Below are 19174 nucleotides of genomic sequence, written 5' to 3'. Positions count from 1 at the left end.
TTCATAGTTTTTAAAATCTCCCTTCATTAATATGCAAATAATTTTGAATTTTTAAGAGATAAAGTCTCGCTCAGAAATTTTATATATATCAAAGTTCTATGAACTTTCATTGCATTATAGTTTCAAAGTTTTAAGAATCTCCCTTCATTAATATGCAACAAGTTTTGGATATTTTTTTAGAGATCCAGGTCTCGCTGAGAATTTAATGTATATTATAGTTAAATGATATTTCATTACATTATAGTTTCAAAGTTTTTAAAATCCCTCTTAACTCAAAAATTTTATTTCTCATTCTTTCCTCTATATTTAGTGGTTATGAGCTTTCATTACGTTATGTTTTTAGAGTGTTTAAAATCCCTCCTCCCACAGGAAAATTTTATTTTACTCGTTCATTTTTCCTCTGTATACATTGGAACTAAAATTTTAATTCAAATTGTAAATGGTGAGTGATTTGTCTCCAGGTAATTTTGCTTTAAAAAAGGTTTAGTCTGATAATTAAAAATTCAAACTTATTAGGGTTTGAGTTTGCATTGTGTATTTTTTTATGTTTTTTATTGTCTTTTCACATTGAGAATTCATGAGTGCAAAAAAAGAGTGTAGTCTGATAATTAAAATTTCAGGCCGCTGGCGTTTTGGAGAACAATTAGTTTTGGAAAACTAATTGACATTGTTTCATGTGATTGAGTTTGGAAAGGGAAACTATCTTCTCGTTGGAAATGAAATTTCAGAGTATAAAGGTGAGGATGATAGGTGTATTTTTTTCTATAAAACCTAACAGCTAGACATCTTCGCCATAAAATGAAAGACCCTGCCTCTGGTATTAACTTGAGTTAACTAAAGAACCCATTTAAGTTGAGAAGTCCAATAATGTTTTTTGTGATTAGGAATTTCTTATAGTTAGCCCATTGATAGTGTTTATTCAGGCCAAACAGAAAACACATTTGTGCTAATTCATACACAATTTTGATTAACACATTCATATGATTCTGGATTCTTATTAAAATCCATTGTTGTTGGTAAGAATTCAAGGCACATCAAAGAACTTAATTGTAATGGCTCATGCTGGCTTGAACAATTTAAAAAAAAACAAATTGTATCTATGGAGGCAATATTAAAGAGTTTGTTTTAGAGAATCCATCCAGGGCTTACCTCAAGATACATATCCAAGGCTCTGTAAAGCACATCACAACAATATATGGCATCATCTGGAAATGATTCAAGAAGGAACTGAAATTTGGAGGGCTTGAGATTGACATTGGGGGTCACCTCCATAATATACTTGTCCATGAGGCTATCAACTCAGAAAAGTATCAAAAACATATACAAGAAATTCATCCAAACATACACGCTGCGTGCTCTAACTGATAACTCTAAAAATTTCAACATTTGTAACTTTAATTCTAACCAAAGCTAACTATAGATACAACGAATTAGAAGTACAGGATGCTGAGAGAGCATGCAATTGTAATTGTTCCACAATGGAGTTTTAACGTTTTGGTGGGGCCGCAGCAGAAGAATCAGAACATGAGAGACATTTTGGATCACAAATGTCTATGGGAGAAGTAATTTGTTCGAGGCAATCTGCGTGATATACGTGACCGCAACTAAGGACAGCAATTGTACGATTATTCTCAGCTCCCAAATTATTATGGTACGAATTCTTAAAGCTATACATGATATCCCTGCCGCTGCTTAAGATGGGTGGTCGAAATAAGAAGGTTTTGCACAACACACAAACCGTCGATTCTGTTGCTGCTGCTCCCATAGAATTCGAACTAATAATTTGATCAGAATCCATGATACCTCCGTCCTTCGTAAGTAACTCCAATAGCTTTTCTGTGTTTTCACTGTAATGCTCGAATAACTAAGCAAATCAAAGCAAATGATAATTGAATTGCAATGTCCTCCTCCAAGCTAACTTCCTGTACACTTCTGTGTTTGGAAAGCACGAGGGAATCCGTTCTGATGTGTGAATTTCAACATCTATCTACTATATTAATAATTAATAATACTCTTCGTATTATTTTTATTACCATTAATTAGCCGACCATAACCGAGGAAAAGATGAACATGCACTTGCGGATCCTAATTGGTCTTCCATTTTTATGTGAGGGGTTCAATTAATATTGTTGTTTAATGGTGCCTCTCAATAAATTGTTGTTTTTACTTTCCATTTTCTCATCATTTTCATATAGCCACAGCGTTTTTTTAGGGTGGGTTATTTACATTATTATTAGGGTGGGTTATTTACATTATTAAGTTCCGTAGGTGGGTTTCTGGAACGAATCTCATGTCTTATATATTACTAACTAGGCTAGGGCTAATTGAGCTACATTTTGTGAGCTATTCATTTTACAATTTCATTTTACAAATCAAGATTTTGTTTTTCAGCTTTCATAAGGGTATATTGTTGTTCTTAATTTTTCAAGTTATAGAGTTATATAACTAGTTTTTTTTTTTTTTTTTACTTTTGTGTTTGAATAGCTAGATGCGATTTTCATGGTGGTTAGTGTTCTAGTGTTGGGGTTGGGTTTGGTATTTTTGTTGTTGGATTGATTTTATTCATTCAATTTGATGGTGACTCTATTTTGACTCTATTTTGCTAATGAGATTTTATTGTCTAATTAAGGTGTTTGTTTAGGGAATTAGATTAGTTCAAATCTTGGTTGTGTTTTTTTTTCCATGGCTCTCTATGCGGGATTTTGATGGGGGTCGTTGAGCTTTGTTGAGGTCCTTTGGTTGTGGTGGAGCTTTTTCACTTTCAAAAATATACATTATGGACATACAATTGATACGGGAAAAATTATGTTCACAATAAGTTTGCATTAGTTTGTCCATAGAGTGGATGGATTTCATTCCGGGGATATATTTTTTTATTTTTGGTGTTCTTCAATGTTTACATATGATTATGATGGGGTTGGGAGGTTATGCTCGTGTTCTATGCATGAGGTGAAGTTTGAGTGCATTTTAACTTTGGTGGAGGGTATTTGGTAGTTTATGGTCTTAGGGTGGTATCTAGCTAATGTCTTGCATAATTATAGTGGTGTAGATCACCATATGGTGTTGTCTTATAAGAAAACATTTTCCATGGTGACCACATGCAAAACAATTATACCTTAATATTGTAAAAGTGACTTATTTTGCTAACTTCTAATACAACCAATTATCTTCTACATGTTGAATAGAGGCAACTTATATTTGTAATGAAGACCATCATTTTAAATATTTTTTCTCATATTTAAAAAGCTACGTGACATGATTACTACATTAAATCTCTCTATAATGATTTAACCCTACACACATAGTCTTCTTTATATCATATTACTTTGAGTGTCTTTTTGTTCTTGCTTGAAATCTACCAACGTTATCTTCAAGAAAATTTATTTATTTGCTAGTTACAATATACTTGTCTCTATAGAAAATATCCTAAAATACTTTTTATATCGCTAGTCCAATTAGTATTTTATACCAAGCTAATTCGAAAATAATAGTTAATTTGTAGTGTATGCCATAATTGTTTGTTCCATTGAGATAAGTCAAAATTTCTTTTGCTAGACAGTACCCTAACCTAAAAAATAAACTCATTCCTTGATAATAATAATAAGATTTATAGGAATAAGATAACTAAAAATACCTTTTAAGATCCTATAGGATTTAGCATCTATCTCCTATGCTCAAATTCAATATATAACATTTCATTTATGTTAAAGGGTGTGCTCATGAGTTTAATATTTTCCATTTTCTATTTGTGAAGAAAATATATATTATATTATTCTCTTGAAATAAAATTACCATCATCCATTTGAGTGAATCCTATTCAAAGAAAATAATTCTTTAATTTTATCATTGTAGCATATCTAAAATATTCCTCTAAATATATATATATATATATATATATATATATATATATATATATCTAGATATATATATGTATATGTATATATATCACATGTTCGTTTGGTTTCAATTCTATTAAATATTTTCTTACTAAAAATAATAATATATTCATTCAGACCATGGTCTTAGAGGTCGCTAAATCCCACAAAGATCCTCTTTCGATTGGTAATATTTTTGTTCATTTTCTAACTTCATATACATGGATGTATTGAAAATAGACTTATGTTCACAAAAAACCATTCAAATTTTTTATTCATATCAAACAACTAAACCAACTAACTAAATCGTTCTAAGTGTGCTAAAAAAATTCTAGTTGTACCTAGCCTTATAATATGAAAACCTTTTTTATTGTAATCTATACTAGTTTCTTATTCAAGGAACATTTGTTGGCATTATAGCTAAATTGTTTGGTTGGAATTGATGTCAACCTAGTAGTATTGGTGTTGGAGGTTCCAATGGTGTTGGTTGGCGTTGATACCAACCTTGTAGTATGTGATTATTTAGTCACATGATTCATTAATTGATTGGTTTATGATATCTTGTATATGTGTGTATGCAGGACCTGATACATGGCTGATTGTTACAAGTATTGAGAGTATGCTAGTGAGATAGTACTTGAATTGTGCATTGGTTGCTGACCCTAGTTTGGTGGTTGTAGATTATTGGACTTTGTGTGGATGCCTTATCAGGATGTGGAGCTGCTATACATAGTTGACAGTATTGGAGACTGTCAACTCAGGTTTTTGGTACTTGGTGTGTGTATGGATCGGTTTCATCTTCTATGATCAATTGTAGGGTCTATAATTGATGGTTGCAAATGTTGGAGTAGTTGTGGTGAATTTTGATGGCTTGAGTGTTGAAGGAGTTGAATGATGACATTCAAGTCAACCTAGTTTGACTTGTGATGATGACGGAGTTATTACATTAGATTGCTGGGGTCTTTGATAGGATACAATGGCTCCTAGGGACTTATTGATGATGATAAAATAGTGGAACAAGTTTTAGTAGAATCTAAGGAAAGGAAAAGTGTTTTTAGTGATCCTTTGCCACAGTCTCTTTCATGATAGTGTTATGGGAGTGAATGAAAACACTACTTTGTAGCAGGAAGACCTACGAGAGTGACTCAGGATTTCTAGTCGCATGGAGCCTATGATGTGGGTGTGACCAGGGTTTTTCACTAAAATTCCTCCAGATTTTTCATGCTCATGAGGTGTTTGTTTTTTTCTCTCACTTGTTGTGTTTGAGACTCATCATGTAAAGGTCACAAAAACGTCATTGTGCTTCTAGAAGATGGTGAAAAGAGAATATTCATTACTAAATGAAGTTAGTGGCCTGATTGAGTCAAGAAGAAATGAACTGAACCACTTCTAGCATATGAATAAAGCTCCACTACAAAATTGGAATTAATTGTTTTAATCATTATAGAAGATTACAAATAGATGGAGATGATGAGTCTATTGGGTTGGTTCACTTGAGAAGGAAGTGGGATGATGGTGTGAGCTCGAAGATTGTGAGTGAGTGAAGAGTGGTGTGTGTAAAATATGTAGGGATTTATGTAGAATGTATTTAGAAGATCACAATGGTAGAAGATTTGATCAAAACTATGATTCAACTAAGATTATTTGTCGTAGTAGGGTAATAGAGTAGGGGGGACTGTAAATAATTTTCTTTATACTTTATTTTCATGTTTTTCATCAGATTATCTTTTATGTGTGTTGCGTCTATTATTGATGGTGTTGTTGGAGTGGTTATGTGAGTGCAAATTTGTTTCAATGAGACCATTATATTATTTTCAACCTATATTGCTAGAGTTTGTTGTGTTGTTTTAGTTGAGTGATTCAGGTTGACTCCAATCTGAAATCTTGTGAAATGAGAGTAAGATAGAAGAGTGGAGTGGGTTCTCCAATAAATTCAGTGTAGAGAACAAATTTCTTCATATGTCCAATGGGTGTTGGGTAGGGCTTGTTGATGAGATGGGTTTATATAGAGTTGTAGATGAGGCCCATATTTCTCTTTAATAGTAACCATTTATATATTCTATGTAATTAAATTTCTTGATGATTATTATAGTTGTTTCAACAGTACAACACCAGCAAGAGTGGTTTTTCTACCGGGGTGGGTTTTCCACCATAAACGTCTCGTGTCTTCTTGTGCATGATTATTTGATTCTCTCTTATGATTCTCATGTGTTTTGATAAATGATTTATTCTAATAATGTGTTAATGAATATTGTGTTGCAATAATTGAAAAGGATTTTAAAACTAAATATACATTTTCACTATTGATTCACCCCGCGTGCCACTTAGTAGTGAATAGATTTCCAACAATTGGTATCAGAGAAAGGTTCCCTCGGTGAAGCTTGATCACTTGAGATAAGATCGTGGGATTATGGAAAAGAATAAGAAGAGGAAAATTGAGTTAAATAAAAGTTGCAAATAATCCAAGAATGTTGCAATACTTGGAGAACCTATTTTGCTGGTAAAAGGCATGGCCAATGACATTTTTAGTCATGGACATTTTCCTTGCTAATCTAGTGATGACTATTTTGGTGTTATTGACAAAGTTGATGATCAAGGTTTTCAAGTTGATACCTCAAGAAGTGAGGAAGGTGTATTTCCATTGGAGGAATCTGAAGGTGAAGATGTTAAAAGAATAGTGACCTTTGAAAAGAAAAATAAAGCTCAAGAAAGGTTGATTGGAGATCTTAAGATAGAGAACAAAGATGTGAAGAAAATTCTTCACATTCTTGAGGACAAAGAACAAATTTTCAGAGAAGAGATTTATGATTTGAAAAATAAGTTGGGGAAAGAAAATAAAATTGATGAGGAGATTGGTAGTCAGCTCAAGAATCAAATCAGCGATTGTGAGAAACTAAAGTCTGAATTAGAAAATAGAATGAAGAGGAAAAATGAGGAAGAAAATGAAGAAAACACAACAAAATGTTTGAACAACAATAAAAGAAACCACCATCAAAATATAGTGCAAGTCAAAAGCCCAAAAATGTGCCAATGAAGGATATGAAAAATGTTAAGAGTTTTAGTTGTGAAAACATTGTGCACATTTCAACCAATTGCAGGAACAATAAGATAAATCATCTCAAGATAAATAAGTCGCCAAAGAAGGAAAAAACCCCAACAAGACACTACTTCTATCCCTTCTACGAGCAATAGTTTTGGAAGTCTTTCTCAAGCCTCAGAGGAGCAACCCTTGAACTCAAAGCACAGCTCCATGCCCATCTCCTCCTCTGCATTCCCTCCCCCCCCTGGTTCTTCCCCCGCATCACATTTCCCCAAGGATGACAATCCAAACTCCAAGGAGAGACAAAAGGGACTTGATGGAAAAGTAAATGATATGGAAGTTGAAGGCACTCCAAACTAGCCCCTGAGCTTAGAAACATCTACAGCAGAAAATAGTCAGGTGCAACAGATGGATGAAAATCCAGAAAATATTGATACGGAAGGACTGGACATTCACGAGCTTGAACTAGCATGAAAAAAGGACTATGATAAAATCCCAGAGCTTGAACTCAAAAAACTGGAAGTTGTCCTCTCAAAGGCTTATCAGCAGAAACAGCTAGGCATCCAGCCAAGTAGTTATTGGGATGGTGGCCTCCGTCCAAAAGATTTCAAAAAGAGAGGGAGAAGAATGGATCTCCAGCGAACAAATGAGGTAGGGAAAATCTTGGTGGACTCAGGCAGGTATGCAAAATTGACGATGTTTTACAAACCCTCTATCAGTAGTGAATCATGAAGCTTACTTCATGGAATTTAAGGGGGCTCAATAGCCCAGGGAAAGTAAGAATAATAAAAAACATGATAAATATAGAGAAGCCGCAAATATGCTTTCTTCAAGAAACAAAGTGTAATAGCAGTACTCTAGGAAGCATCCTTTCTAGAGCTTGGCCAGGATGCCAATCGGTTGCAATGGATACCGCGGGCGCATCGGGCGGGCTAGCCATTGCTTGGAATACGCAAGCGCTAACTCTCTCAGACTTTCATGCTTCTCACCAAATTATCCAAGCCACCTTTCACATTATAGGCGCTAACATTCATGGCCACCTTACCAATGTTTACTTCCCACAGGAAGCAGGGAATAAAATAGCTTTACTTAACACTATAGAAGCTTTGAACCTTAACAGAAGGCATCCTTTTTGGATCATTGGAGGGGACTTCAATATGATCACGAAGCTGGAGGAAAAGCAAGGAGGGAGAACCGAGATGGAACAAGAAAATTGACACTTCAAAGATTTCATCCAAAACAATTCTCTAATTAACCTGCAATTTTGTAATGCCATGCATACATGGAGCAATCACAGAGCCGCGAAGCATCAAATCGCTTCCAAACTAGACAAATTCCTCATATTTGACAACTCGATTCATTTGGGAGGGGATATAGAGGCAGCAATTCTCCCTCATTCCGGCTGAGATCACTTGCCTATCTCCCTCCAGTGGGAAAGACCAGGCAACGCCACTGAACAGCCCTTCCGCTTCGAAGAGTTCTGGCTCACACACCCCTCATTCAAGGACCTCATCAGATCTTCTTGGAATACCTTCTTACCGCCAGAGGTATCCAAAATGTTTCAGTTCTAACAAAAACTCAAGCATCTAAAATCCCAAATAAAGCACTGGAATTAAGAGACATTTGGAAATATCTTCAAGGTGCAACAAGAGCTAAACAAGGAAATGGCAAATCTCTAACGACAAATAATTATAGGGGGACACACTGAATGGACCTTGGAACAGGAGCAACACATTCACAATCAACTGGAGGAGAGGAGAAAGCAAGAGGAGATATTATGGAAGCAAAAATCCAGGATCAGATGGTTGAAAGAGGGGGAAGGAACACTAAATTCTTCCATTGAACCACTGTTCAAATAAGAATGCACAACAATATCTCATTCATATAGAAGCAAGGAGGGGTAAGCGTGGAAAAGCATGCTGAAATCGAGGAGGAGTTTCTAAGACATTTCAGGCAAGTCCATCAAGAGCCCCTCGCAGATAGACAACCTACTATAGAAAAAATCACCCAAAATGTACCAAAAATTATCACTGAGGAACATAATGAGCTTCTTCTATGCCCAATCCTGCCCTAGGAGGTGGATGTAGCTATGAACCAAGTCAAGGAGGGCAAAGCCCTTGGCCCGGATGGCTTCACTACCACCTTCTTCCACACTTTCTAGGAGCTGATAAAAGTTGAGGTGTGGCAAGTGGTGGAGGAATCAAGATCTCTTCACTGGTTGTTACCTTCTCTCAACTCAACTTTCATTGCGCTCATTCCAAAGGAGGAGAAATCCAACACACTAGATAAATTCTGCCCAATTGCTCTCTGCAACGTTATTTACAAAATAATCTCTAAAGTCATCGCCAACAGGTTAAAGCCACTTCTGCCCCTGCTCATCTCACCTGAACAATCCGGTTATGTGGAAGGGAGACAGATACTAGATGGAATTATCCTCACGCATGAAATCATTCACTCCCTCAAGCACTCCAAACAGGAAGGTATGATACTTAAGCTTGATCTTTCAAAAGCCTTTGATAAGCTTAGTTGGACATACATTCAAAAAATGTTAAATGCTTTCAGATTCTATCCTATGTGGGTTCGATGGATTATGAGTCTTAACTGCTCATCCTTCTTCTCCATTCTTGTGAACGGCATCCCCTCCCATCCCTTCAGTCCCTCTAGAGGAATTCGGCAGGGCGACCCTCTCTCTCCCTTCCTCTTTGTGTTAATGGTTGAAGGCCTGGGTCGTCACATCAAACAGGCCCTCCTCGCCCAGCAGCTCAAAGGTCTCTCCATTCACCACTCCCCAACTATAACTCATCAGTAATTTGTTGATGACAACATGCCTTTTGGTTACCCATCAGTCCAGGAAGCCTCGCTCTTTAAATCCCTGCTCAATGACTTCTTCGAGGCTTCAGGTACCAACATCAATAAAGCCAAATCGCAGATCTTTTTCTTCCATACTCCCCCTGTCGTGCAGCATGCTATAGCTAGGATATTGGGCTTCCCCATAGACACTCTCCCTTCCAAGTATCTTGGAGCCCCCGTCATTGACTCATCCATCAAGAATTCCTCCTGGCACATCCTCATCAAGAAGCTGGAATCTCGTCTCAATCTATGGACGCACAGAACACTGAACATTGCAAGTCGCGTGGTGCTCATAAAAGTTATGCTTCAAGCAATGCCACTTTATTTATTCTCCATCCTTGCAGCGCCTAAGTGGGTAATTAAAAGAATAAGGGACCTACAGCGTAACTTCCTCTGGGGAAATACAATCACTAACCGCAAATGGGCTCTGGTAAAATGGACCACAGCCTGTATGCCTAAAGAAACGGGTGGCATTGGCCTAAGGGATCCCAATCACAGCAATGCTATCATGTGCGCCAAAATCTGGTGGCAATGGCTCTTTTCCCCTGATAAGTCGTGGGCCGCCATATGGACTGCCAAATATGTCAATCATAGACCTCAAGAGGAGCTTATAAGAATCACTCCCAATGCAAAAGGTTCACTCATATGTAATGCTACCAAGAAACACTTCTTGTTGATTCAACAACATAGTTTTTGGGAAGTAAGAAATGGTAGAATAACTCGATTCTAGACAGATGCCTGGAACCAATTTCCAAAGCTCAATAGCATTCTCCACCCGCTTCCAAGCCACATCGGGGAGGAACAACAACAGAAAAGGATTTGGCAGCATTGGACTCAGGAGACAGTGCAAGGATATAGACAATGGAAGCAAGGTGACATGCTAATCAGGAATGCGGGTCACCCTTTTATGAAGGATCTAGAAAGGGAGCTCCAATAATGATGTATAATATACTTTGAAGGCAGGGACATTTTACGATGGGGTTACAGGCCTAAAGGGACCTTTTCCACCTCAGAGGCCTACAAACGTATATGTACAGACCCTTCGACCCCCGATCACATTTGGGGTAGAATATGGGCTTCAGGTACCTTGCCCAAAGTCTCCCTTTTCCTCTGGTTGGTCGGGCATCAGAAAATTCTTACCTGGGATAGGCTGAGGCGAAGAAACTACCATGGCCCTTCTATCTATTTCAACTGTAAATCCCTGGAGGAAACTCTCCAGCACCTTCTGGACTCACGCACCCTCGCCAATCATTTATGCGAGAAGGCAAGCTTCAGATGTCAAAGAAGATGCAGAGTGACGGACGACATAACCAATTCCTTACGTCAGTGGAAAAAGAATCCCTACAAAAGTGAAATTCTCAACCATTTATGGAGGATGATTCCCAAGCTAATCATCTGGGGCATCTGGAAAGAAAGGAACAAGCGCATATTTAAAGATAAAAGTTCTCCATTAGAAATCATCTGGAGCAAATTCTATATGAATCTCAAAGAGACTCTGATGCTCCGCTCCTGGACTCTAGATGACCTTCCCTCTCTCGATAATGAGAAATCCATTTGGGCTAATTGGAATATGCAACTCCCTTAGGAAAATCACATTAAAGCCCCCTCAAAAAGCATCAACATAAAAAAGGATCCCTGGACTGCTCCTCCGAAGCACACCTTCAAGCTCAACTTTGATGGAGCTTTAAAGGGCAACCCTGGAAAAGCAGGTTTTGGTGGAATATTCAGAAATCACACAGGCTTGCCTCTACTGGTTTACTTTGGAAACATTGGATGGGATACCAATAACTTGGCTGAAATGGAGGGTCTATGGCAAGGTCTCCTCATCTCATGGGAACACAACTTCCATCCCCTGGAGGTCGAAGGTAACTCCATGATCCTTGTCAACATGGCAAAGCAACTCCTAAATGGATCTCATGCGAGGAGAATAGCCACTAGTTGGAGACTCGAGGCTAGATTGGAGGCCATAGAAGAAGCACTTCTCAACAATAGGGCCATGATCTTCAATCATGTTAAGAGGGAAGGCAACAAGGTCGCTGACCTCTTGGCCAATGTGGGTGTGGAAAATGAGCATACTCTAATCACAAGAGCTCTAGACATAATATCGAACCATGATCAAATACAGGAATGCAAACTTTTGGTCCAAAGAGATGCTTCCCCCTCGGATGAGGGTGTCTAAGGTTGCTTTCATTGCGATGGGACTTGAGTGGGCTAAGCAGAGCCACCACCTGCTAGCCCTGTACAACAGAGCCGGATCCGTGTGGAGGGAGGATCACAAGCAGGTGGGTTTAACTTGGTTTAAGGGAATGTTTGCTGGTGACATTAATACTCTGTTCATCTACGCACTCTCTGTCCTGTTTCGGCTCTCGGCTCCCATGAATGCCACAGTCATGGCGGGAGTGTATCGAGGGAGGGGAAGGTGTATATTAACCAAACTCTGCCATGGGTTTATTCTGTTGTTCCTTGTGTTGTGTTGGTTGGGCTCTGGCTCCGCTAGCTCGAAGCCTCCGTCTACTTCTCCGACTCCTGCTGCTGCTTTGGGCTCCCGTCCGATAGCCTATGTGTTTGGTCTGAGACATATCTCTCTGGTGGTCTATCTATAATCCATAAAGGTGTTGTCTCTGTTGTCATGCCTCGGCTCTGCCAAAGAATGCTCAGCCGCAGAGGCACCTCTCGGGGCGCTCCTTCTCGCCCTTCTTCCGGTGATGCTTCCCTGAGTTAGAACGCTCGCTCTCGCATCGGGAGAGGGAGCATTTTGAGGCCCAGTCAATTTCTTGAACCCACCTCCCCAGGTTCCTCGTCTTCGCCCTCCTTCAGCTTAGCAATCTTCACATTCAACTGCTCCCTGAACCGTCCTCGGATCATTGCCCATGTATTTGTGCTCTTTCTCGAGGAAGCCCAAGAAGATGGCGAATCCAGTGTTCTTCAGGAGGACCAGGGAACAATTCCGATGCCAATTGCAGGTTCCTCACGAGACATGGGAACGCCAGCCAGCAACGTTAATGAGACAATGATGGAGTCTGCACCCCCGGTTTCGACTGTGAATGAGGAGGCCCAAGCCTAGGACCTGGCTAATGGTGGATGGTGCAAGATCGTGGAGGAGACTCCTAAAGCTTAAAACAAGCTTTGTAGCTTCTTTATAGGTTATGCGGCCAAGTAGCGAGGGATTTTTGTCAATACTGTCAATCTTTTGTATCTGCTGTTGTGTCGAGGTCAATCATGTTTTTTTTTTTTGTAAATCTGGTAAGCTCAGGAAGGCTAAATTGTGTTCCTCTGGATCCCCTGCGAGGGACTGCAAAACATGGTCTTGTCCAACATCTATGCTCTGGACACTTTCTGTTTCATGCTGCCTTCCCTTCTGGACAGCTGGTTCTTTTTGCTCGTCATGTTGTAATTTTACACTTTTAATGTGAATAATAGAATAGTCTTATTTAGAAAAAAAAAAAAGATAAACTTGATATGTCCTATTATATATATATATATATATATATATTAATAACAAAATAATATTTTTCTTTTACTTATGAATAAAATATTTTAATATATATATTATATAACATAGTTTTATATCAACTTATAAATAGAGATTAAAGTATTAAAAAAAAAAATTGTATTTTCACTTTATAGTGTGATAAAAATGTGCAATTCTTTTATTTTTTCTAAATATGTCAATATAAGCCTTAAATAAAATATTTGAGTAAGAGATTTGACCATCTTCTTTGAGTGAGAAAAAATTGTGATATAATGTTATGTGACCCAAAAATATAAAAAAAATATCTCTTTATGTCACTACAACATCAAAAATATTTAAATTAAAAAAAATAATAATAACTAATATAAATTAAAGAAAAAATAAATAATTACCTATACATTCTATAATTAGAAGAAATGCATATTAATAGTGGATCTATTAACTACGGAAATAGATCAAATTTCTATCGTGACATACAACATCAACTTTGCATTTCCTCATATATCAATAATCCTCAGAAAATTAGAAATACCAATTATGTTTGATTTAACCATCAATAAATAATTAAAGGTCTCCTACACCACATATTCTCACCTTTCATCCATTCATGCTTATCTCTTTTGGGAGAAATTTTGATTTTCGATGAAAAATGAAATCCTTGATCTTTAAATAAAATCCACGATGATTCACTTACATTTCATTTTCCCGACTTTGAGGTATGCTAGTTATCATTATTCTAACACCTTGATACTTTTCTACTCTTGTGCTTTTTTTAATAACATATAATAGCATAGAAAAGCTAAGTTAACACCCTGATACTTTTCTATGCTTATGTTTTTTTTTAAATAACATTGAAAAGCTACCACTTAGCACTTGTTTATTACTTTCTTAGTCAACATGCGCATGTAAATAATGTTTTCTTACTTTTTAAAACAACAAATAATCATTCATAATAAACCTCCATGTTTGGAACAACTTTTTGCCACTGGAATTTTTGGGATACTTGTTTCGTCTTCATTTTTCAAATTAATTATGTCATTTATTTCCTTGTAGGATACATGTCATTTATGTCCTCGTAGGATACTTTGCGTCATGGATATCAATCCAAATAGTAGTCCATGTGTAAATATTTAATGGATGTTAAAAATATACCCAATATGTGGTATAATGTATGTATTAGTAGAAGCAAATTACATTGTCAAAAATCCTCAGAAATATGCATGCACTAACTATCGCCGAATATGAGAACTTTGAAGAATAATAGATATAATTTTTTAATTTTTTTTATAAAAATCGTTTTTCAAAAACTAATTATTATATTTTTTAAGGTAAGTGATGCAAGTGTATAGATGGAAGATAAACTTTTATGGAGATTAGACTAAAAGTTTGACAATGTGATTGGATGGTCATGTAGTTATGTTGGGAGAAATTTTGAATGTGTTGTAAATATTTACATTAGGATGTGGACGAATTGTTTCCTAATGTAAATATAGTTTCAATATCCCTTACCTTGTCGAGAAGGGGAATAGATTGATCTAGTGACTCTTGGTTTCCCATGTTAGCTTTCTTTTCAAAGAGGAACAATGTTTGATTAGAGTAGTGTAGCAATATAAGAAGAGGAGGAGGAGAAGAGAAGTTCTAGCATGAGGAGAAGAGGCTGAGGTCGAGAGGCCTGGACTGCACATGCCCACATTATATATCTGGCCACTTTAATGCATATGTGAATTTGATTAATGAAAAATATATTTATGATTGCCACTTTGTTTGTTTAACTTCTCTCTATGTGTCCTATTAATGAAGTTGTAGTCTTTGGGGTAAACGTAAATGATCAATTGAGTGAGTTAGGAATCTAGGTGCGATTCTTGTTGTTTTTGGTATGGAATATGAATGGTTGAATTCATGAATATTGGTATTTCTAATAGACGTGAAATTCATGAAAGAAAGGGGCTTCAATATCTTCATGATTTTAATTAGATGTTGATTTCTAGGCATGAAAAATGGAATCTTACTTTGAGTGTTGAAATCAATGTAAACCCTGTTTGAGATCCATATTTTTAACCATTCGTCCATGTGAATATTTTGAACGAGAGTTGGTGAAGAGTTTTGCTGTTAGAAATTAGCATAAACATTGATTAAGATCTATAGAGTTGATTTACATTACAATTCTGAATAATGTGGACCAACTATTGTGTGGTTGTTCATGGCTCTTTTGTGTCTTATTTCAAAACCCCATGGTTGAATGTTCTCTATGTCCATGGGTAGAGATTGCATGGCATTTATAGTGTAGAAAGTGTTGTCATAGAGAAAAGAGTAGTCTATTTGAGTGCTACCAAAACACTTTTTGTGATTGATTTGGGTTGACAAATGTGTTATGGTCACTTCTCTTATTATTGGTCACTTTGGTCTACAGAAAATTGTTGCACAAATTTAGAGGTATTTTTGTTGGCCTCACGTGACTAAAATTGTTTCAAGATATGTAAAGGGATGCTACATGTCAGGGAAAATTTTAAGACCCCCCCCAAATTTACATGTATAATAAATGGGCGAATCTCCATGGTATATAGGAAAAATGGAAGGCGATTTTATCAATAATATGATATGTATATATAATTTTTTGGCGAATCTCTCACCAGGAATGGCGAATATTTTACTCAATTATAAAATCTTATGTTTATTGAATACACAAATGAAATCATTGCATTTCTTTAAAATATCTTTTGAAATCAAAATTACCGAAATTACAAATCGATAACCTAGTGGGTGTACGATAAAATTCACCCGTGCCATTCACAGAAAGCATGAGAAAAAACCTAATACTATATATAAAACTAAGAAAAATCCAAATTCATCACTTCTAGGGACCTCGTAACCACCCTGCCAATACACAAGTATGTTCCTATTTGCAATTAGAAAAATTACCCAAATTACAATCTATTTACTCCTGCATATGTTGGAAAGTTATCGAAGGATGACTAGTACAATCAATCCATTCCGTTTAGCCCTGGATTTGTTTCAGTTTAAAACAAAAGTATACAAATATACTTGTCCAATGTCTATGCTTTAACCATTCACCTTAAGATGTTTTTACAATATAATTTCCTAAGTCTATTTAATATCTTTATTATCATAAATACCAACCTGTATCCATCTTAACTCCACATCTACCACTCTTAGGGGGATGAAATCTATTTATCCCTCTGAGCACTTGGTAGACCCAGAATTAAGATGGATTTAAGATGATATAATTTCCCCTTTAAATATTTTATGCTCACATGAATACCATGGTATTACCATGGGTCAATACCATGGGCTATCATAAACCTGGAGCTTAAAAATTACCATTAGTAATTTATAAAAATTAATAAAATTAATAGTTGATTTTTATTTTATTTTTTATTTTAACCAAGCTAAAATGTTTAACATACAATAAATTACAACATCCATTTTTACTCTTGATCGGATCAAATATTTTTTCACTCTATGCTAGTTTGCATATCACGATATTTGATACCTCTCGGGGTTTAGTAGATCCAGAGTAAAGATGGATCTATGTTGGTTTAATTCCCCCATTTAAATAGGCTACATTCCAGGTGAATACCATGGGCCAATACCATGTGCCATTTTGGTGAATACCATGGGTCAATACCATGTGCCATTTTTATTTTTATTAATACTAATATTAGGGTTAATAATGTTTTTTTGCATGGTATTAATAACAATCTAGTCCATGGTATTTGTCCCATAGTATTCTGCCCATAGGTTTCACCTAAATATAACACATTTTTTTATTGTTCGTAAATATAAGGTGACTTATGAAGTAAATATAAGTTTATTTATATTTTTATTAATTTACCATACCTCTTTTACAAATATGGTATTTGGCTCATAGGATTCACTTAAATAAAACCTCTTTCTTGAGCCTTCATAAATAGAACGAGGGTTATGGACTATATATAAAAATAGGTTTTATTTATTTACCATGCGTCTAGTTTAGTTATATTTTTATTTATTTGCCATACCTTTTGAGTAAGTATAAAAATAACTTTTATTTATTTACCATACCTCCACTTTACTTATATTTTTATTTCTTTACACCCTTGCATGTATATAAGGTGACTTATGGAGTAAATATAAAAAATGTTTTATTTATTTACCATACCTCTCATTTATTTATATCTTTATTAATTTACCATACCTCTTTTATAAATATGGTATTTGGGCCTTTGGCCCATAGGATTCACTTAAATAAAACCTATTCTTGAAAATGGGCAAATGGATTCACTTAAATAAAACCTATTCTTGAAAGTAGGCGAATGGAAGGTTGTAACTCCTAATTTCAAGGGCTAAATTTACCTTTTTTACCCTCTCCCTTAAAATAAGGTGGGCTATGTGAGGTGATTTGTAAAAATGTACTATGATACAAAATATTCGCCCACTAAAAATTTAAAACCCCTTAATTTCGCCAAAGGGCAAACATTCGCCCCTAAAATATTCTATGCTCCATGTGTTCTACTAGCAAGCCTATCAATAGGAAACTCAATTTGTATACTCAACTTCCTATTCCTTCTCGTCCTTGGGAAATTATTTCTATGGAGTTTGTAGGGGGACTTCTAATGTATAAGAAATATCATGATTATCTATATGTTTTTGTGGATCATTTTAGAAAAATGTGTGTTGATGCCATATAAGAAACATGTTAGAGTTGAACACACTCCAAAGATGTTCTTCCAAAATGTATGGGTTCACTTTGGGTTGCCCACTTCTATTATTTCTTATCAATATTCTTATTTTTTCGAGAATTTTTGGTCCAGTTTATGGGAACTCATGGACACCAAGTTGAAGAACAACAAAACATTTCATCAACAAGCCGATGGCCAAACAGAAGTCGTGAACAAAACAATAGTGCATATCCTTCATGGATATTGTGGTAAGAATCCTAAACTTTTGGATGAGAATTTTCATTACATCCAACATGCCTACAATCATGCCAAGAACTAATCTACACAAGTATCTCCATGTGAATTTTGTTTGGGTCATTTGCCAAAGTATGCTTTATATTTTATCTTTGTTAAAGGTATTACAGTAGATGGACATAGTGATTTGGAAAAAGCCAAGAATTTCATTAAGACAAATCAAGTACTGCATCAAAGAGTAGAAGAGAATCTTGAGAAAAGTAAAGAAAGGTACAAAGAAAGGAATGAGAAGCATCGAGTTGCTCATGATTTCCAAGTGGGAGATCAAGTTTGCTTATATATCAGCGAGGAAAGGATTGAAGGTGAAGGTAAAAGGCTCAAGCCAATTAGATATGGTCCTTTCAAAATCTTGGAGAAAATTATAATAACACTTTCTGATTAGATTTGCCACCTTGAATACAAGTTTATTCTATTGTGAATGTAGAAAAATTCAAATTGTATGAGCCTATAATGATTGGTGACCATAAAGAGAATGTTCAAATTCCACGTATTAAATATTTTCCTCCTGAATAATTAGATTACTTGCAGAAAGACTCAATTCTTGATAGGAGAATTGGGACATCATGTAAAGGTAATGTGGAGTATCTTTTAGTGGGGCTCAAAGCTACCAATCCATGTAGATCAAGGTGGACTGAGTTTCAAAAAGTGAGGGATTTGTACCCTAACTTACTTTCTGAGTAAAAATAAACTTTTGGTGGTCCAAAAGCTTATAGTTGGGAGGAACTATACAGGGGATCAAAAATATGATAAAAAATAAAGGTGCTCAAAATTAGTTGACACTGATGCCAAATCAAAAATATCATTGTTCTAATTCCAATGACTCTTGAATCACCTAAATTTGACATTGTATGTGAAAGTTAGTGTGTTTTGAAGTTTCTGGAAAACAACTAAAAAGTCGACTTACAGGGTTGATTAGGCTATTGATTGGGAAAGCCATACAGGGGATGTGGAATTGATGTCAGTA

Source organism: Pinus tabuliformis, chromosome 3_2 (assembly GCF_031772625.1).
Source record: "Pinus tabuliformis cultivar Carrire ecotype Pingquan chromosome 3_2, CPIR1, whole genome shotgun sequence".
NCBI classification, from domain to species: domain Eukaryota; kingdom Viridiplantae; phylum Streptophyta; class Pinopsida; order Pinales; family Pinaceae; genus Pinus; species Pinus tabuliformis.
This window is presented reverse-complemented; position numbering follows the sequence as displayed.